General features: G+C 32.5%; 1 protein-coding gene across 3 annotated transcripts in view; it reads left to right on the top strand.

The window, feature by feature from the left end:
• The first annotated feature begins 20267 nt into the window (after positions 1 to 20267).
• The window catches only part of Brms1 (breast cancer metastasis-suppressor 1-like protein), a 76304-nt gene continuing 74280 nt past the window's right edge, over positions 20268 to 22291 (top strand). The window contains exon 1 of one of the 3 annotated variants that reach the window (XM_035372389.2): positions 20268 to 20517. The gene's annotated coding sequence lies outside the window, so the exon portion shown is untranslated. Of the gene's footprint in view, positions 20518 to 20592; positions 22276 to 22291 lie in introns of those variants that run through there. The other 2 variants (XM_035372390.2, XM_085815095.1) reach the window with 2 other exon arrangements.

The following is a 22291-nucleotide window of genomic DNA, read 5'->3' as shown; positions in this document are numbered from 1 at the left end:
ATTTGACAATAAAAGATATACAGAATTTGAAGAGAATTTTGGATGTTTTTTAACATTTGCCAGGAATTTTAAATTAAACATTTCCATATTTCAATTCTTATTTTATTGCTTTCACTTGATTTATGTGTTATGTTTGATGATTTCCAAACAACTCGAATCAAATTTCAAAGCAATTGCATACGCGCAGCTAAGATTTAGTTTTTTCGGCTATCTTAGTAGCATCTTGCATGCAATTTCTAATTGCAATACGCATCATTTATAAACTATGTTTCTTATTTCTAATCAAATTTGTTGTCAAGTAAGCACATAACATTTCCTAAGCATTGGAAAATTCAGTAGTGTCTCAAAGGATAATAAAAACAATTTTGTTTTCGTTGCAATTTTGTTCATGATGGTTAAATGGCCCAAAATCTCTTGTAAGAGAAATGGGATGGATGCACCAACATCAAATAAACTTAGAGAAAAACTATTAATGAAAATGCAAACAAAAATTTAACCATTGGCTCTCTTTCTACTTCTAAAAAAAAAAAAAAAAGAGTAAATATCAAGAGTTTATTTTATACTGTTTTACATGTTGCATTATCAATGGAAAAAGAATATCCATTGTGTGTTACATGCAGTGAAAACTTGGCAAATGGAAAGCATGAAACCTGCGAAATTCAAAATACATTTAGAAACGGTACTTTTCCTATTTTGCCGCCGCAAACAATAAAGTCACCAACAACGGTGCTACTGATGCCAAACGGAATATCTTCACTGCCATCGTTTTCCGCCTCATTTTTGAAACAAGTCGCAGGCATTTCTTATCAGATTGTTTCTTTCAATACTGGCATACAACTACATAGAATTTTTACAGGATAATTAAAATTTATGCCCCAAGACCATTCACGGTAATTAAGACAGTTAGACTGCAATCACACCACTCACCCGAAGGCAAAATGAAGGGTTAAATTCATCAATTCTAACGAGAATGCAGTAGTGAAGTAATGCAGTAATGCATTACTTCACTACTTCACATGAGAATGCAGTAGTGAAGAATGCAGTAGCACTGCGGTTTTACATAATTTCTGAGTAAGCTATTTGTACGAATTGAAATATTTCTTGTATTTAAACTTGTATTCCAAATTAAGATTTAACTTGAAATTAATGTAGATAATTACTGAGAGAATTAGATTTTTGTAGCGTATTTTACGTGAGATGAGATCACGTGGTGTTATGTGATATGAACCGGCGAATCAGGATGTTGAACCATGAAAACATAGTAAATTCTTAATGTTTTTTTACAAATTTATTATCTTTATTTATTGGCTTTTTACAAAATTTTAAAAGATATTAAAATATTTGTGCTTTCAAAATAAAAAATTCTTAGAACTAACGTTTGTTAACATTTTTTATGTGTATACTGTATGTCATCAACAAAGTTTGCTTGGCGAGATTTGCGTCAGTGAAACTGAAAAGTACCTCAGAAACTAAACATAACGATTAAGTAAATAAATCTGAAGAATTTTTTTAAGGAATGAGCTGAGAGCATGAAAAATTAAAATGTATTTTTGAAAAAATATACAGCAGTTCCTGAAAAGGATTTACAGGCATCTTAAAAGTTTCATATTTAATTGCAAAAAATTTAAAAACCTCATACAATTGGAGAATCGCTCATTCTTCCTTCACCAATTAAAATGACATCATTTATGCACGCAGAAAAATATAGTAACAATTTAAAAACAATAGCACAAAAAAAAGATACTGTTTCTTACAAAATTTTTGTCATATCAGACAGTAGATAATACAAAATCCAGTCTTTACTATAAAACTTGATGAAACTACCGACATTACTAAAATGTTTCATTTCATCGTTTATGTGAGATGTGTTTTTGAAAACGACGCAGTAGAATATTTTTTATGTTGTAATATTTGGGAAGGAAAAGCAACTGGAGAGAAAATATTTGAAATTATTAACAGACATTTTGAAACAAATAATCTTACCTAGACACACTGTGTCGCAGTTTGTATTAATGTAAGCTTTTAAAACTAAGCCAATAATTTGGCAAGGAGAATTTAAAAAAAAAAAAAAAAAACAGAAACATGCTTTTTTCACAATTTACTAAAGAAAATAATACAGATTTCTTGTTTAAAACAACATATGATAAAATTGACAGAAATTTTTTTGAAAAATTTCCAAATAAGGAATTAGGTTGGATCTGTAACCCATTTTGCCTTTGGTATTTTCAATTCCAATATATCTCTAAATGAAAAAGAACAATTAATTGATATTTTAAGTGACGGAATACTGTGTGTTAAGTCTCTAAATTGCCAAAAATTTTAGTTGATTGGAAACTAATATGCCGATTTAAAAGGAATGAAAGTAAATTATTACGTTTCTTATATAAAATTGTACAATAAACCTTTAGCTTATATTTAAAACTTCTAAAATGCTTAGCTTACATTTGTCTGTTATTTAAGCATTAAAAGTGGATTTCTCACTGAAATAGAAATAATTTTGCTATTGAATTAACATGGAGAACTTTTTTATTGAAATAATTTTTCTCCATGACATTAGTTGCATCTACTACAAAATAAAGATTAAAGAATGGTTTTTAAAACATTTGGAATTCGTTGTCATATTGATCTATGAAGCACTAGATTAGTGAGTTTTTATAACATTATTGACAAATATAGTTTTTAAACGATCAAAAAATTTTCAGCAGAGATAATTATTTGCCAGATATGAATATGTTTCCAAAGAAGAAATAAATAATAAGTGTTAAAAAGAATATTCAGTTAGAACATTCACATCTCTAACAAAGTAATTTGCTTTGATTTTATCTTTATTATACAATATATTTTAAAATGATATGGCAAAATCCAATGTGAAAGGTTATGCAAAGATTACGATAGTACCTAGAGTATTCAGCGTTAAAATAAATTTTATTTATTTTAGCTTAGCACAGCTTTAGTATTAGTCCTTTTTGGCGAGAAATTTGTTTGGCGATATATTTTGGAGCGATATATGAAAAATTATGATAACCTTGGTAACCCTAAATACTGAGCTATAAAAACATGCCCCCATTTCTGTCCACGTAACTTTAACGAATTTGGTAGATATCAGAGCTTTCATGGCAGGAGGGATAAATTGCATGTTTTTCTTAAAGTTACTTTTGTGTTAGGAAAGCACAACATTTAAAATATTTTTTAAAAAGCCAAAATTTGATAGTTAAAACTGGTGCTTTTAATATTACATCACATAAGTCTGTACATTTTTTCATATGTCAACTCTGCATATTATAAACTCCATTCCCCAAGGAAAAAAAAAACACATTTTGAGTAGCATGAGGTAAACTCTTGGTGTTTCCTTTGCTAAGGAGATCAAAATTACCATGGTCTAAAAATACTTATTTTCCTCATGTTAGAACTATAGGGATGTGTAATTGCATGAATTCATAGGTTCAAAACAGGACCAAAATTAGGTTTCATTATTGCTTTGTTATTTAGTCTAGATCGGGTTTTGTTGACAATCCGCCATTTTTTTCCGATCTTCAAAGATGGGTCTACCTTGGCGACCGAAGTTTGTTGCCAAATCAAAAAATCACCACAAGGACCAATACTAAAGCTGTTCCGAAGTTTTCTTATTACAGAAACAGTAAAATTATGCAATAACATAAACGAATACACTTTCAGACAATATACTTAATACTGTTTAGAAGCGCAAGCCAAAGTTCTGTTTATGTTACTTCTCGCCCTTCAGCGCATGCTCAAGAATTACCATCCAGGCGAAACTAGTCGATTTGTCCATGACGTCAAAAATTCGAAAAGTGGGGTAGGGTTTGGAAATACGCCGCCGTGAAGCAGATTTTAAAGTTGGGGATAAAGTATTGAAGCGGAAATTTTCTTTATCAAGTGCCCCAGACAAAATTAGCTCCAAAATTTGAAGGCCCCTATGTAATTCAGGAAATCAAAGGAGTCGTATTGTACCTTAAGAACGAGTGAGGGGAAATCTGTAAAGCAAGTCCCGACCAGGTGAAAAAATATTATAATCAAAATGATTTTGAAATCCTTAAAAGTTTCTTGCAGAACTCAAGTCTAAAAGAAGTAGAAGGTCCAGAAATAACGACAATTCCACCACCCAAGAAGCAGAGAACTGAAGAGAGACCTAGCCCTTCTACAACTCAGAAGACGGTACCAAAATGAAAAAAATGAAAACTTTCAAACTCCAGCATTTAAGAAAAACAAGAATGCAAATCCACCGCGTAAAGAAACCTTGGTAATGAGGAAAACACCACCTACAACGTATCGCAGTAGAAATTATACATCAAGGAGAACGCTCCCAGGGCCAGAGAGTCAGGTGCAAGCAAGGCCGCCGTTCTGGAAACTGAAAAGATAGCAGGAGGAACGAAAATACCAGGAACAACAGAAGAAATTCAAGAAGGACTCCAGACCGGAGGACGTCAAGACCAGCCGTCCAATGGAAAAACGAAAACGACAACAACCCGACGATTACTCCGCCAAGAGGCCAGCATGAAGAGGACGCAAAAGGAAAACTAATGTCGATGACACTCGGAGGTCAGTAAGGAGAAGATTGACGTCCATGAAACCTATAACGTGGGAACAATTTTGCCAGAAAAGAATGACGGAGTTTCAATCATCGAAAACTCAAAGATAAGTTAAAATCTTCTATAATTTTTTTTTTCTTTTGTGCCGAAATGTTATGCATAAGTACGAAGTTCTATGTTTTGACGAAAGTCAATATGTCTCGGTTGAGACTTAGTTTTGTTTTACTTTATTTAGCTAAGGCAAAAGTATTATTTTCTTTAAGTACAAATCTAAGAACAAGCATTTTCTGTTGGTCGAAAGACTAATTCTGTTATGTTAAAGCCAAAATTTGGCCGAAGATAAAAATAACTTCGTATTCTTGTATTAATAAGAATTTTAGTTGCAGTGCCGCCAGCTTGGCAAAGAATGAGTAAAGTAAAAATTCATTTTCTTTTATTCATTTTATGGTAAATTGTAAAAATCATATGTATTAAAATTTTGTAAATATACGTAAATACTTGAAAGTTATGTAAAAGTAGAATTTAGTCTAGAAGCATAAAATTTTAGATTCTAAAAGTAAATGCTTAAAAGCAATGAATTCAAATTTAAGTATTAAACTGTAGATAAAATCATGCTTTAGAGCGAAAGCCTGCATGTCTAAAGATGAATGAGGGGGAAGTTAGAATGAATGTGTTTTGTACGGTTCTCCACCTACACTTGAATTTTTAAGAATGTTAAAGTAGCTCATCGAGTTGTAGAATGTCGAGTAAGGTGTGTCTATTTGGTCGTTGAATTCTAACAAATCATGGTGGTTAGGGGATGTGTTGTAAGACTAAATCACGAATATTCCCGTTTGACACCACACATGGTGGAGAGCCAGGGTAAAGTTAAATTAATGTTTGAAAAATTGAATGAATGTGAATTAAGCAGTAACAAAGGAAAACGAATCGTTTAAAAACAAAAATTTATTCAGTGTCAAGAAAGTGTAAATTATAATGTATTTAGAAAGACACTGATACTTATTCCTTCCAGATGCTGGAAGGAAAAGAAAAAGATTGATTGATGAAGTCCAGGAAAAGTTGCTGTAAGAAGAGAGATTTATATAAGTATCGACAGAAATTTAGTATACTTTTGTTACATAAGATTTTCTTTTGTGTAAACGAGGCTCTTGAGAGTTAGTTCAGAATTATAGAAACTTACAACAGGTCGTTTGTAGGACCTGCTTCCAAGTTTTCCAAATTCTGGCAGCGGCAAATGTAGGGTTTATATTTATTTTAACTAACATTTATTTTAAGTTTAAACTATCTTTCCTGTCAAGCCTTACTTTCCCCTGGAACTGCCAATGCCAGACTATGTAAATTTTAGTAGAACGCGCAAGGATTCAAATTATCAGCGGAAGTATTCTGAGTTAATTAGAATGGAAACGAGTTCGAGGTGTGCTGTTCTTACTTCACGAGCGCGGAGGTAGTTAGCCAGGAATTGAAGAACCCCACGTTTCGGCCTGTGTGCTTGCCTCGGAGAATTGTTAATCGTTCAACGTGATATTCAAAGTTTGCTGAATTAGCAGCGGTATTGTAAAACGCGGTGAGGTTAGTTACTTTTAGAGAGCCTCGTAGTTAGAGTCTTGTTATTATTTCTTTTCAGGTTCTTATTTTTATTTTACCGCCGGGTCGGCGTAGTTTGTGAGCGTCAAGAGCACGCAATTGTAATGTCTTAAGATGAATAAAAAGGGACTTAAACCCTTAGCAAGACTCTGTCTATTTTCTAGTTTCAACAGTCACCTCTTGGTTGCGTGCAGGTTGGAGGCGCGCAACTCTACAGATGAAAGTCAATAAAATTTAAATTATAGAATGTACTTTATAAAACTAATAATAAGTGGTTAAAAATATATTTTTTAATTACTTAAAACATGGAAGTTATTTGGCAAAGATTGTTGGATATAAAATTACTACTTCAAATTTTCAGATTACTATTGTTCATGTTTAAAGTCTCAACTTGCAGTCTTAATCCACATAACAACCATTGCAAAAATCACCCGTTTTCATATTCCAAAGATCAGCAGCATACATTTTTTTCAAAATCGTGCATAATATTAAATATTGGCTTTTGATAGTCAAGTTGATACAAATAAGATGAACTGTTTTTATGATTTTAGACTAGTGGTTTATTCTTCCATTCACTTATTACAATATTTCATTTTTTATATGCTCGGCTATCCAAAATTTCAAAAGCTTTCCAGATATGTTTTTGTTGAGTTTTTACTATACATACATTTCAGCATTTACATCATCAAAATTGCACAGACGCATACTTGAAGTGAATTTACTTTTACAGCTAAACACAGGAACTGGAAAACAAAAAAGACTTAGTATATAGTGTATATATACACACTTAGTATATAGTGTATATATAGACGTTTTCTTTGGATCATTTTTGGTGTTGGCGATAATTTTCAAAGTCGCGCCAAGGCTGCACCGTAAACTAGGATTTTACCAACAACTGTTCAAGTTATTTTAATAATTTTGAAATATATACTCTAAAAGAAACAATAAAATTTATTAATCTATTTGTCAACTTTGATTTTGGCACGAAAGTCTGCAGATTGCTTCGTAGTTTTTAAGCACATAGAGGCACTGCAATTCTTTCTTATTCCTTGATCTGAAGTTTTCTGCAATTGGTTTTTTTTTTTAATTTAAATTGCTGTATTGGCACACATACAATTTTTGTATAGTGGCTTCAGATGTGGATAAGTTTTCGAACACTTTCGTTTGTTTTACTGGCGTCGCTGAATTTTGCGATGAAATGCAGCACATTTATTGCCGAGTATCACCTTCCAGATTTTTCATACTGTTAATGTATACATCAGCAGTGAATTATTATCCTCTTTCCTCAAATACACTACGGCGATAAACAATAACCATTCACTAAAGATTTTGTGTAAATTGCCACTCATAATAATTTAAATTGCGAAAATCTCACAATTAGCACCTAAACACACTATTCAGCAGCACAATTCTTTCGAAAGCGGGCCGTAGTAGTCAAAAGTGGGGTAGGCGTCTTGCCAGGTGACACTATTCGATATTTCCGCGACGTCAAATATTCGAAAAGTGGGGTAGGGTTTGCAAATACGCTCCAGGGACGCAACATCTAGCTGGCATGATGTGTGTTTAATCCAAAACGTAAGCGTAAAACAAAAGGAAGAGAAAACCGTTTTCTACAGGAGATACAAAAATACAGCAATGGCGAATGGTCACACCAAGACTACTGAGAGCTCGTAAACATGTCAGTCAAAGGTCAAGGCTACAAGTCGCAAGAGGTCTCCTCCATGGACCTTATAAGAAATAGACCAACCCAGTGGGCGGGGCGTGCGTCACCGACATGTCGGCAAGAAAGAGTAGGGACGTTCTGGTTTACTTTAAAATTGAAACCTATGGCGTTTGTACACCATAACTCTTTTTAATTATTAAATGTGATACGTTGTATAGTGATGAGATTATGAAAGCCACAGTTTTTTCCAAATAGAATTTAATATATCTCATTAAAGCACTTTTTACTACATTTCGCGCATTTTTTTCATTCGTAATTTTTGTACAAACATCTTTACTTTGGTAAAACGGTAAAAACTCTAAGCACAAAATTTATGAACCTTATTTTGCGTAAAAATAAAGCAAAATTAAATAAGATTGATAGTACGTGATGCTTTGAAGTAAATAATTAAACAAGATCTGATAATTTTTTTAAAAAAATTTAATGAAAATTTTCAGGCAGTGATTTTCTAAACAATAATAACATTACAAACCGATCATATTTATTTGATTATAGGATCATTAAATTATTAACATTAAAGTGGATTAGTTATTTTAATAATTCATAAAATTCGAAGCATAAACTTTTCTAAGCGTAATGAAGGGTGAAAAATGATAAAATAAAATCTAGAAGCACTCAAGTTTTATATTACGCCCAAAAGGAACCTTTTTTTAAAGTTTGTGTTACCTATATTTATTGAATATCATGTTCTTCCCCCGTAAACCAAATACATTTGAAAGCAGCATATCTTTAGAATTTCCGCACTGGAGATAAAACTGTTATTTTCAGTACAGTGCTCTCTCTGAACTAGTTGAGTTTGTTAATCAAAAATTCCTTTAAGTTTTACAAAATATGAAATAGATTAAAATAAATTCGAAATTCGGCCGTCCAGATGCCCATGTTCGGTTGGAGAATTACATTACTCAAAATTTGATGGCTCTAGATACTGTCGTTTTTGTCACAGTGCAAGAAAAATACGTGTATCGATGAAGATTTCTTCATTATTTAATTTCTTTACATATAATACAAGGCGATAATATTTGGTAACAACAATTTGCAAGGAGACACGGACACTTATAGTAAAACAGCGCAAAATGCAGCTTCGAAACTATAGGCGACCGCCGCTTTGGTTTAATAAATTAAATTAACAGTAAATAAAAAAAAATTATGCAGAACTAAAAATAAATTAAAAAAAGATAGTCACTATAAAATACAAGCAAAATTAGTTATTACGGTTAAATACAATTTTAATATTAGAATTAAATGTATAAAAATTTTTAAGGCATCAAAAGTGTTTATCACTATGATGTATTATGAAAGATAATTGAAATAAAATTCCTTTATAGAAATTGTGCTATAATACTCATCTACAATTTTAAAAAAGCAGCACAATTTAGAATTTTAAACAAAAATTTCAAAAATTCGTTTTTAAATATTTTAGTACTTTTTACTTATTTACACCAATAAAAAGCATAAAAATTGCAAGAGAAAATTGCTTGTTTGAAATTTTCTATTAGTTCAGATTTAAAATATTATTTTCTAAAAGAAGTAGTTACAAATTTCCTTACGGCATAGGAAAAGCTTTTTAGCTTTTTAGCATACAATAGCCAGCCCTGTAAACATGCAATAGCTTTAGAATTATTTGAAATGTTAATTATGCTTGATAAATATGCTAAAGTTTTAAAAATCAATCTCAATTTCAAAAATAAAAATATATAGAAATTCTAATTTGTGAAATGAGCTGCTACATACAGCTTTTTCTTGATAATTATACACGCTGCAATAGACAACCAATGTTAAATTTCTGCAAGTCGTCCCTACTCCTCCGGATGTGATCAAGGTGACAGCCGACAACGCCTCAGACGAGGGAGAAAACCCGTTTGGGTTAGTCTATTTCTTATAAGGTCCATGGTCTCCTCATCGTGACATAAGATGACGTAGCGAGGGGAGTGATACGTCCTGCTAAGTCTCGGTGGTGTCGCCCTAGGGCGCTTAGCTTGTTTTTTTGCCCAACAGCGCAGAAAGACCTAGTGGTTGCAAGACAATACATTTGTCTGTCTGTGTAGCATGTTCCTAAAACGTACTCGCCGTACCCCCTGCTGTGACAATGCTGAATCACTATTGGCTGACCGACTTGCTACGTAAAAAACGTCACTTGTTTGGTCACGTGACGAGCCGATTGCATGGATTCTTAACTGTTGTGAAAGTGTAATTTGTAGTTTGCTGTATAAGACGTAATAAATTTTGTATGCATATACAATTCTGAATTAATAATAAACCGCTAAAAGGTACAGTTGGTAAAGAATATAGAACTCAAACCTTTTCAGACATAACGCTTGAAGTATTTTATTTGGACGGCATAAGATATGTTTACTAGGAAGACAAATTACGGCAAACAAAATATATAATTATGCAAAAAAAAAAAAAAAAAAATCGTTACCGGAGCATAAAAGTATTTATTATTGTACTAAAGATTTTCAAATATCGGAGGTTGTGATATAATGTAAGAGAATTTTGATTTAACATTAGACATTCAATTTTGAGGGAGTTGGAGCTTGGCATGAAGGGATTTTTTATTTATTTTTTAATAAAACAAGATTGGTTTTGCATTTTTGAAAATTTTTGACAGAAGAACAGTTTAATCTTTTAATATTTCATTGGTATGTTAATATTTTCTGGAACTAAAATTAACAAATGGAGGACTGTTAATATTTGCAGTAATAACCGATATTCTGAAAAAGAATATTGTTTTCGATTATTTAAAAATATAGAGCAACTTCTGATGATGTCTGTCTTTTAAAAAGGTACAAAAAGGCAAACTAGAACACTACTTTGTCATTGTCACAAGTAATGTATCAAAAAACATTGTTTCAGTTTTGGATGTGGGTATTCAGTTGCATACTAATTTATGTGAATCGCAGGAAAAAAATAAGCATTCAAAAACTTGGAAACGGTCATTATGGTATTTCTAGGCAAAGTTTGGCATGGTGAATTAATAATTTCAAAAAGTTGTGTAGTGGATTTGTCATTCGGAAAGCACTTTGCAAGGTTGGAATGTGCTCAGAATATCATGGTATGCCTTGAATAATAAGAAGAAATGCTTACCAGCAAGGGTCAGAATTCAATAGAGCCAGGATTGTTGCCTATAGAGTGTGTGGATTATCGTTCTGTGATATCGCCCGTTGCACTAGTCGACATCCAACCACTGTAACCACTGTTAAGCGAATATGGCATGTATGGAATGCTGAGGATTATACTGAACGGCATGCAGGATCTCATTGCCGTCGCATGATTAATATCTGAAAGGACAGGCATATTGTGAGGTCAGCCCTCCAAATTTACAACCACATCACAGACCATTAGTCAGAAAATGGGCATATTTGCAGCATGCCCAGTATCTGCTCGTACGGTATGTCAACGTTTGCATCAGCATGGACTATCAGCACAGTGTCCATTACTTTAGCTTTCCTTAAGAATGCAGCACAGAGAAAGATGGCTACTGTGGTGTGTCCAACAACAAAGCTGGATATAGGAGGCGTACAATGTCGTCTTTTCAGACGAGTCCCGTTTCTGTGTGCATTATTCTGATGATCGTATAAGTGTCTAGAGGCTCCAAGGAGACCGCACATCGCCTGGTTGCATTCAGTATCAGCATAAGAACCCTAATGTGATGGTATAGGCAGCCACTGAGCACATGGCACACACATCTTCAGTTCGGATCGATGGTAATTTGAATGCCAGATCGGTACATTTGTGACATCTTACATCCAGGGGTTGTGCCCTATCTTTGAGGCCTGCCAAATGCAATCTTCCAACAGAATAATTCAAGACCACATGTTGCACATTGTGTTCTGACCTTCCTCGGTATGCAGTGCATTTGATTGCTGCCCTGGCCTGTACGGTCTCCAGATCTGTCACCCACTGAAAATACCTGCTCGTGGTTTGCTGAGGACTGGCCTAGCAACCCTTTCCATCTAATACGATTGATGAAGTGTGGCATGGACTTGAATCAGAATGGAATGAGATGCCGATTTCTGTCATTCAAGTGAAATTCTACTCAGTGCCTAACTGGATAAGGGCCGTTTTTAGCTGCCAGGTGGAGCAGTTGTTTCGACTGATTTCGCACCCTTGTAAACCCCCAAGCTGCTTACAAATTTAATCATTTTATCTTCATGCCATACTATTTGTGCACAACAAATATTTTTTTTATTTGCTTTCCTTCATGCTATAGCAATTTTAATGGCTATTAGTGTATTATTGATTAACAGTTATCTAAGAGACTTCAAGAGTAAGTACTTTACATAGTTTATAAAACTACTGCATATTTCTGTATAAAAAATTATTGATGCAGGATAGATAGTGCCTAAAGACTTCATGCAGCCATCAATGGAGTTGACAACACATTCATATTAGATGATTTTCTTTTATACTTTTCCCAACCACCAGTAGATTGCAAATAAAAAACAAAGTGACTTACAATTACAACATAGCCAAACTGTCCTGAAGTAAACATTAACAATATATACAAAGCCAAAATAATTATATTTGCATAATATGTGCATGACACTTTGTTACTAATAAATATCAGAGTGTCTTGGATCAAATTAATATTAATTAGGGATATCTTTGAAGATATAATTAATAGCATCATTACAACAAGGTAAAGTATAGTAAAACCACCCACTACTAGACAGTTACAGGATTGCTATATATGTGTACAGTGGTTCTCTGCTTCGAAATCAGGAACTTTCTATTTAATGGGGTATATCTGATAATGTGAAGTGTGCATTGCTGGAGGCTCGACTTATATTATCATCATGTTGGGAAAATATTTTGCATCATGACATAATTTATGTGCATGATAAGATACATAAAACTGTTTTGAGTGATATCAGCTGTAAATTTAGAAAGACACTTGGTACACTCCCTTATTAAAGTGGCTTTTCCATAGGTCTTAGGCATTGTTTAAGATTACATAAAGCAGTCAAGTTGATTCATGATGAATTACTAACTCTATCTCAGATTTTATTATACTTATGAAAGCTACAGATCGTGTTTAATAAAAAACACCAGAAATAATCACTGTCTTATTGACTAGCCATTTAGTCGCTCTCATACCATTTGCCATTGTGGCATAATGATATAAAACTAATGCTTTAGTAGCATTGCTCAGTCAACATCATGATATTCATGAAATTTTCTAAGGGATAAATCAAACAAAAATGTAAGCAAAAGTCTTCTAAAAGATTATCTTCCCTAGAAAATACCAGCCAGATTTAAGACAAAAATACAACATGTCTTCTGAGAAGAAAATAATTACTTACAAAATCATGTTTCCAACACTAATAAAGCATCTAATTATATATTAAAATTTCAAAAGATCTACACAATTGATATTCAACTAAGTCTTGTATATCTATTATTTGGCTTCATAAAGTAATATGTTGTCTAAAATGAAGTAGTCATATAAAAACAATATATTTTTCTTAATGATGGTTATATAAAATTTCTTAATAGAATGGTTTTTCTGAGTAAATGAATTAGAGTTTAAAACAATAAATATAATAGTGCTATAATAAAGCTTCGTAGGACTAAGGTTGGATTTCCTGCTAGTTTGTAATTTAGATTTTTTTTTTTCTTCTGCTTTGTGAAACTTTTCTCTTCTTCATAACATCATGCTTTTAATGTACCTTTAAAAGCTAATTAATTAATTTTGACAAGTATTTTGCTTGAGAGATGCTCTCATGGAAGCTACTAAATGATATTTGTCTCATACCTGCTTTTCTGAATAGAAAATACATGAAAGACCAAGCCAGCCATGACCTGCCTGAGATCAGTGTACAAATATTTTGTGTCTTTAAATATGAAGCTAGGTTAAGTGATGTATGTTTAGTAAAACTCTTAATCTTTATAATAAAATATATCATAAATATATTATACCTACATAAATATGTATCACAGAACATTTGCTTAGATACAGCTAGGATAATTTCTCTTGTTAATGTTATTTTGCACAGATTTTTTAATCAAAATTGTCTCTAAAGTAATGTGCTATAGATTTGTTTTGAGATTTAGAATGATGTCAGACAAAACTGGACAAACTTTATATTTTCCTAGATCCAAATTTTCCAACTTAATGGAAATAATGCTTATTCATCACATGAAGTAAAATTCTGAGAAGGAAAAAAAAACTTATGAAAGCATTTTAATGAAAAATTAATAACAAACAGCAATACCGGTTTCTAGGAAATGATGATTTAAGTGAAAGAAATATTAATTAGAAAATATGTAAACTGACATTTAACATGTATGTTACAAAAGTGCATAAAAGGTAAGTTAAGTAAAATGTGTTTCATCAAAGAGTAAAATCTTCTATTAATGATTTACTATGAATAAATTATTAGTAGTTATGTGTACATTTGAGAAAGAGTATGAAAATCATCAGTACAGCGAATATGTTCTACTGATATTATCACTTAACGCAGTTACCATTTGACTGTTAATAGACAAAAATATAAAAATTTCCTCAATTTATTTGCAGAATGATTGTGGATGAATCTAAACAACATAGGAACATTTCTTTAGATCAGGGGTTTTCAACCATGGTATACAAAGAAGCAAAGTATTTTTAACTATTAAATTAAAAAATTAAAACCCAACATCCTGATTGAGTTTTTTTTCTAACACTCGTAAATTTATGTGATTTGAGCTTTGTTCAGGAGTGGTGGTGATATTAAAGGTTTTCAATTTAGATGGTATGCGTTAGTCAAAAGGTTGAGAACCGTTGCTTTAGATTAAATATTAGAAGAAAATGATAATTGCAGTTTGTCTGATTTGTAGATTTCCACAATGATTTAATATTTTGGGGGGTTAACATTAATATAAATAACTGTTGTAATCTTAAAACACTGATGGCCCTTAAAAGCATAACATTATTGAAGACGGGAGATAAAGCCATATTTATTATACAAATAAATTTTAATACATGGTTTGACTGTACATGTGTAAGCAAATCAGTTAGACTTAAAGTACATGGTTTAAAAAACAGTTAAACTTGGAGTATACCACCTCGTACAGCCATTGCATGAAGATAAACAGATACTGGATGTGCACCTAGAATATGTGAGAAAAGTAGATTTCAGTTATTACCAGTTTTCAGCTGATGTAGCCATGGGTAGACTGTGGTACGTTAGTTTTTTTATAATCATAGGCCTGATATATTCAGTGGATAACAGATCTGATGAAATCATAGATCAAGGGATTAATAGATCAATAAAAAGAAATGGTGGGAATTTAGGATTTGTTCTCTGTTATGTGCCATACATTCCTTGTTGATCACTAGTTCTAGACAACCTCTAAAGATAGACAGCAGTGAGCTTCGAAAACCTCAGAGTAATAATAAATGATTCATCAGATTTTAAAAACACTGCCTTTTCATAAATGGTATACATACAATAATCAATTTTTGGAAATGAACTAAAAAATTACCTCGCATGCTACATACATTTTATGAACATTGATCACATAGCACACTTCCAAATGGCTACTGATTTCACATTTTTTGTACGAGTTTCCATACTGCATCATCTATCACATTTGAAGTCTTCGATTGGGCAAACATTAAGGAGTGCATTTTTGTACATAATGTACTGTTAATATGTTATGTACAAAATGCACCTGGTGCTCACATGGTATTTTTGTACATAATGTAGCTGGTGCTCACATAACATACACAGCAAAACATTTGTTGTACGTAAAGAAAATTTGGATAATTTCTCATTCTTTACTTGGATTCAATCATTATAATATGCATAATATTTTTGATATTAGAATTTTTAAATCTGATAAATCATTTACAGTAGCCCTAAACAATGGCGCCTGTTCAACTGCACATTAAACATGGAGGCTGTTTTTTTTTAGGGGGGGTGTTTAATTTATTTGATTACAGTATAGTAACTTGGCTAAGGGTAGAGGTACTTTCAAAGAGAAGTTAGCTTATACATATTTCATATATGCAGAAAACTATGAAAACACACGTGCAGCCAACCTGTTCGCTAGAATGTAAACCCAGGTCGAATTATCAGTATTCAACTACTTTACTGCTTGCCTGCTAGCGAAGCCAGAGCTAGATATTTTATCACCTAAATAGAATAACTGCTGCTTGCAAATTATGCCTTCCAGTTCCTGCCAAAATTCTAAAAATTTTGACGCTCCTATGTCTTGCTGCCCATTGCACTCATACAGGTTGCCCTGGCCACCGATGAGCATTAAACATGAAGGCAACTGGAATGTAATGGACCGTACGATTACACTTGGTTTCAGACCTGTATGGGGATGCATAATGCATGACATAATGCATTTAACGTGAAATTAGCATTAAACGTGAAGCAACTGCAAGCATTAAACGTGAAGGCAACTGGAATGTAATGGACCATACGATTACACTTGGTTTCAGACCTGTATGGGGATGCATAATGCATGACATAACGTGGCATTTTTTTGATGCAAACCATGGATGTGATCCTTGATGGTGTTGATGTATTAAGATTCATCTGGAAAAAATTCATTTATATTATTTATCCTTCTATTTGCAAAGTTCTATGCACAACTATAGCTGTAGTCACTTATAATGTTCTAACGAGGTTTTGGTTAGGTTACTTGAACATGGCAAAGCATCTAAGGGCTACTAATTTTTTCTACCAAAGTTAGCTGAAACAATGGTCACTTTAAAAAAAAAAAACTACTTTAACTTTTTGCTATGTAGCACTTACTTAGTTCTGAACTGAAGAATAATATAACTGTAACAGCCATACATACAGATTATGTTATCTTAATCAATGACTCAAACTAGTGAGTTCATTCACCAACTCAGGTAGGAAAACCAGATCAAGTAGGATAGTGCTTTTTTTTTTTTTTTTTTTTTAACATAATTAAATATAAAGTATAAAGCATATATGCTTTAAAAATGATAATTCAAATTGTGACAAAGGTATCTATTTATTATTAATACATGTAAGATTTTTAGAGGTAGTTATTTCCCAGCAATGATGTCTGTGCGTTTTCTTTGGTGGTAAAATAAAAATCTCATAGATTGAAATAATAATCATTCCAAAAGCATATTGCAATAGTAAAGTTCTGATATATGCAAATAAATCATTATGTGGAAGAAAGAAAATTGGTTTGAGGGAAGCACAGCTTATTAATTTTTGTTCATCACAGTTCACAAAGTGTATAACTTACTCAAAATAATTCTAAAATGATGAATTTTGGTACTTTCTAATTTTCTGAACCTCACCAGAATGCTGTGAAAAAGAATTGATGGTCTAAACCATGATGCGAAGAAAAATTTATGTGGCTACACATGTCACTAAAAATCATTTATATCGCAACCCAAGTAGACACAGCATTCTCCCATACAGCACTTCTCCAGATATTTTCACCAGTGTGGTTGCAGATTATGATCCCTCCTATGGGAATTTCAGTACTTCAGCATTAGGGTGGACCACATACCGCAGTTTCTGTTGTCTCTGGTAAAATCTTTGGCGATGTCGCTTTCTGCATGCATACAACATAAAAGGCATCACATGCCTCTCTTTCCTTTCTCATTTTAGGATTCTGGTGGCAAAATTTTGCAATTTTTTTTTTTTTTTATTAAAAGATTTATAGGGAAAACAACGGTGAAAAAAAGCCTAGAATTGTGCGTGTCTTGTATTGAAGAAGAAAAATGTAAAACAATAGGTGGTGGTGGATGCATCGTTGAAATAAATTTAAAGATATGCAAACAAACATCCCTCTCCTAACTCACCAACAAGTTTGCAAATGCTCTTCAAAGTTGCCCTTTCTTTCCTTTCCTTTTCCCACTATTGCCGTGTGTAGCTTGCTGATAGCAAGCTGTATACCGGCTGTCATGAATTAAAAAGTACATTGCAGGTATAGCAAATGCTTGAGTGTGTCCGGAGGACAGGATGCAAAATGAAAGAAGGTATGACTACTTTGTCACGTGAGGCTATAGCGGTGTCTGGTAGGCTGGAGAGATGCTGGTCCGAGTTTCAGGTACAGTGTGCATTTTTACAAATATTCAGTGCATAAACTCATCAAAGTGCATTTTTCTCACAACTAGAAAGACTATATACAAAAGTAAAATTCCGCAGGGAGTCCAGCAGAAGCAGTCAAAGATATCTCTTAGTAGAGGTCTTTTGATTGGCTGTTGAGACGTGTATGCGAAAATCATGAGAATTTGCTATTTACAAAATATTCAATTGCAGAGACATAAAAACATACTTTCCAGTAAACTAAAAGTTAAATTAAATAAAATAAAAGAAATTTGAAACCAATAGGAGCAGTGAGAGATCTACAGTAAGCACTAGAAGACTTTAGTTCGTAGTCCCGTGGGAGGTCACCCTCCCGTGCCTTGACCCCGATAGTGGCTGCTTAACTTTAAGCATTTCAGTTTTCCAAGTAAACACAGGGTAAAAACTTAGGTTGGAAAGTTCTGATTTTCATTGAGGATAAATGCAGTAAATGGTCTAAGGTGCCTGTCTTCGTGCAATATTTCATATTCAAAGAGGTTAAATTGACGCATATGATTGCAGTCCTGGGCTTCTCTGAAGAAATTCCGATTTTGCTTTGCGATGAACTTATCTAAGGGGTCGATCTTGAGGTCATCTTGTAGACACTTATTTGTCACGAAATAATGAGCATTCGTAATAATCCTGAGATAGCGGTTCTGCACAACACATAATTTATTGAGGTCAGTTTTGGTCAGGGCGGCCCACGCTGGGGAGGCGTAAGTCATGATCGGTCTGATCGCAGACGTGTAGATGAGCCGCTTTTTTCCCAGGTCGAGAGTGGAGTATTTACCAATAATTGGGAAGAGACATTTGATAATTTGTAAGGCCTTATCCCTGACGTAATTTATATGGTTAGTCCACGTTAAGCGATCATTTATAATCACTCCGAGGTACTTGGCATGGGGAACAATTGGAACAATTTCGTTAAATAGATAAAGTCCTCTTTTGACAGGTGTGTTCCTTTTATTTCTGCGTATGAGGAGAAGTTGAGATTTGGCTGCGTTTATTTGGACTTTCCATTGCGCGCACCATCGTTCAATGCTAGGAATGACATCTTGTAGTTTTTTGATGGCGTGATTCATATTAACAGACTTTACTGCCAGGGCAGTGTCGTCTGCATAACAGGCCAAAATAGCGTTATTTTGAGATGCTTGAGGAAAGTCAGCAGCATAAAATAGATACATATAAGGTTCAAAGTTGCCAATGAGTTCATGACTTTTCGGTGCCAATGAGTTCATGACTTACCACATCTGTGGTAAGAATGTAAATTCCATATATTTTATGGCTGTTGTTAAAGATGGAATTAAACACAGGAATTTTAATTTAGTAACTTATATTATTATATTTGTTTCCCTTAATGGGAGAGCAAACATAAATATTGGTGCAAAATGTAGTTTAAAATATTAATGGTAAATTTAAAATACATTCAAAATGCAATTTGTCACACTAGATCATCCCCATCTTTAAAAAAAAAAAAAAAAAAAAAAAAAAAAAAGGTAATGAAGTAGAAATAGATAATGGAAATGACACTGTGTATTTTAAAATATAAATGAAAATTTAGGATAATCCAAGCAATGTTTATGTGTCTAAAAAGTATATTCCTTACTAGCTAATGCATACTAAAAGTTACTGATAAAATTAACTGACAAGTTACTTTTAAAACAAGAATATTAAGAGCGATTCAAAGGTTATATTTAATTTAATGGACAGTAGGCAATGTAGACATATATATTTTGCTGTAAATTGACTGGCAAATGTTATTCAGTAAAGGCAAAGATCCCACGTGTGCTTTCTCTATATAACTACTTTGATCTAGTCCATCATTAACAATATTTTTCCTGGGATTCCATCTCAGAATGAAAACCGAGATAAATTTAGGTGTATAATTGTAAACTTTCTAATCTTGTTCTTAAAAATGTGGTTGTATCACGATAAAAGATTAATAAACTATGTTAAATACTGTTTTTCCAACATTTCATTAGCAAAATGCTATATGGATATAACCCTCTCAAGCAAATAACCCATTTTCCTTCCTTTGTAATGATCCGGTATTTCTCCAGTGTGTATTGCATAAAGTGAAAATATATATTAACATATGAATTAATTCAGTTGTACATAAAATCACCTCTGACTTAACTGATGTTTTTAAAGGATTAAAACATAACCGCTCTAATCCGAACAAGTATGGCTGGAGTACGAGAAGCTTTACCCCGTGACAAAACAAATGACGTCGAAAGCTCTATGTTACGTCTAAATTCTTCTAACCAATAGCAGCGAAGCAGCTCTCACAGCAGGAGGTACAGCGAGTACGTTTTAGGAACATGCGTCTGTGTAGCTAGACTTTTCTCTGCGATATTTGGCAACATTAGTTTTCCCTAAATTGGAGTGTGTTTGTTAGCGAAAGTGCGTTGATTAGAACAAAATTGTATGATGTATTGTTCCTTAGTAGCAAATATATCACTTTTCATTTAAATTTTGTAGTAAAATGTCTCTTTAACCGCTAATTCGTTGAAATAAATTTGAAGTATATTTTTTTATTACATATAAAAATTCTGCATGTTCCCTAAGTTTTATGAAACATTACACGTCTTGGTATAGGACAACAACTTAACGAGTGCGTCAGTTATGATCTCTTTCTTCTTTATTTTAGTTGATGTAAATTTGAAATATTTTAGAATTTAGGTTATTCATAATTTCAGGTTTTTCGAACTGAATCTTATCTTTTTTCTGGAGTGATTTTTGGAAGAATTAATTTTGCGTAGTCTAGTTATAACCAGTATGTACGGTGAAAAACTGTAATAATTTTTAAAATTACTGCTATGCTAGAATTCTTTAGTTTGTAAGTAATATGTATTTGATATCTGGGAACAGCTTTAGTATTGGTCCTTCTGGCGATTTTTTGATTTGGCGACAAACTTCGGTCGCCAATGTATACCGGCTTTCAAGATCGGAAAAAAATGGCGGATTGTCAACAAAATCCGATCTAGACTAAATACTAACTCACTAGACTAACTGTACATCTAAACATTATAAGAGAATAAAAGTATATCTTAACTTAATAGGAATATATCTAAACTTTATAATAATAACATTTAAAGACATTGAAATCAGTACCTAAGTGCTTGCCATGTAGTCAAATTTTTATATATAAATTGTACTCTTATTATAGAGTTTTTATTACAAAAAATTCAGATTTCTGTTAGATAAAATGTTTAAGTAATGTAGAAAATTGGCATAAAATTTAAAATAAAAAGTCGACTGTTATGTCAACATACTATTAATAAAAGTAATAATACTCAGTGAAGGTTATTCATATACAGCTATTATTAGGTTGTAAGATTTACAAAATTTGAGAACTGTAAATTATAAGCAATATATTTCATAATCTAAGCAACATTATATTTTTTATAGTCAGTCAAATTATAAAAATGTTATAAAAGCAATAATTTTGGTCCTGATTTGAACCTATGAATTCATGCAATTACTCATCCCTATAGTTCTAATATGAGGCAAAAAAGTATTTTTAGACCATGGTAATTTTGATCTCCTTAGCAAAGGAAACACAAAGAGTTTACCTTATGCTACTCAAAATGTGTTTTTTTTTTCCTTGGGGAATGGAGTTTATAATATGCAGAGTTGACATATGAAAAAATGTACAGACTTATGTGATGTAATATTAAAAGCACCAGTTTTAACTATCAAATTTTGGCTTTTTAAAAAATATTTTAAATGTTGTGCTTTCCTAACACAAAAGTAACTTTAAGAAAAACATGCAATTTATCCCTCCTGCCATCAAAGCTCTGATACCCACCAAATTCAATAAAGTTACGTGGACAGAAATGGCGGCATGTTTTTGAGCTCAGTATTTAGGGTTACCAAGGTTATCATAATTTTACGTTTATTGCTCCACAATGTCGCCAAACAAATTTCTCGCCAAAAAGGACTAATACTAAAGCTGTGCCGATATCTGTAACTATATGAAAAAATATTAGTATAAGTCAACAATTCAGTTATTTGGCAGTTCAGTTTTGGTGGAGAAGTAGCAGTCTTCTAAATTGTTTATCCTCACTTTAATAAATTTAACTAATATTTGCTGTAATTTAAGGCAGTGTGTGCGAAGTAGGCGTACTAAAAATTAATAATGCAGAAAATATGCTTATTAGATCTTAATAAAATGCTTCATATATTTTAAATGAAACCAACTTTCTGTTGTAAAATGTTATTTGAATGATGATGTAATTGAAAAATTCTGTTGATTTTTTCTGTAGTAAAGAACTAAAAAGCAGTTTTAATTACATTTCTAAGGTAGATAAAATTTTTCCCTACATACACACTCTACAACAACTATACAACTACTTCTTTACTTTTAAAAGTAAGCTTGACTTTTA

This window comes from Stegodyphus dumicola, chromosome 4 (genome assembly GCF_044657685.1).
Source record: "Stegodyphus dumicola isolate Sdum_Otavi_A_Nest chromosome 4, ASM4465768v1".
Classification (NCBI taxonomy): Eukaryota; Metazoa; Arthropoda; class Arachnida; order Araneae; family Eresidae; genus Stegodyphus; species Stegodyphus dumicola.
Note: the sequence above shows the minus strand (reverse complement) of the source record. Positions and strands in the feature narration are given on the sequence as shown.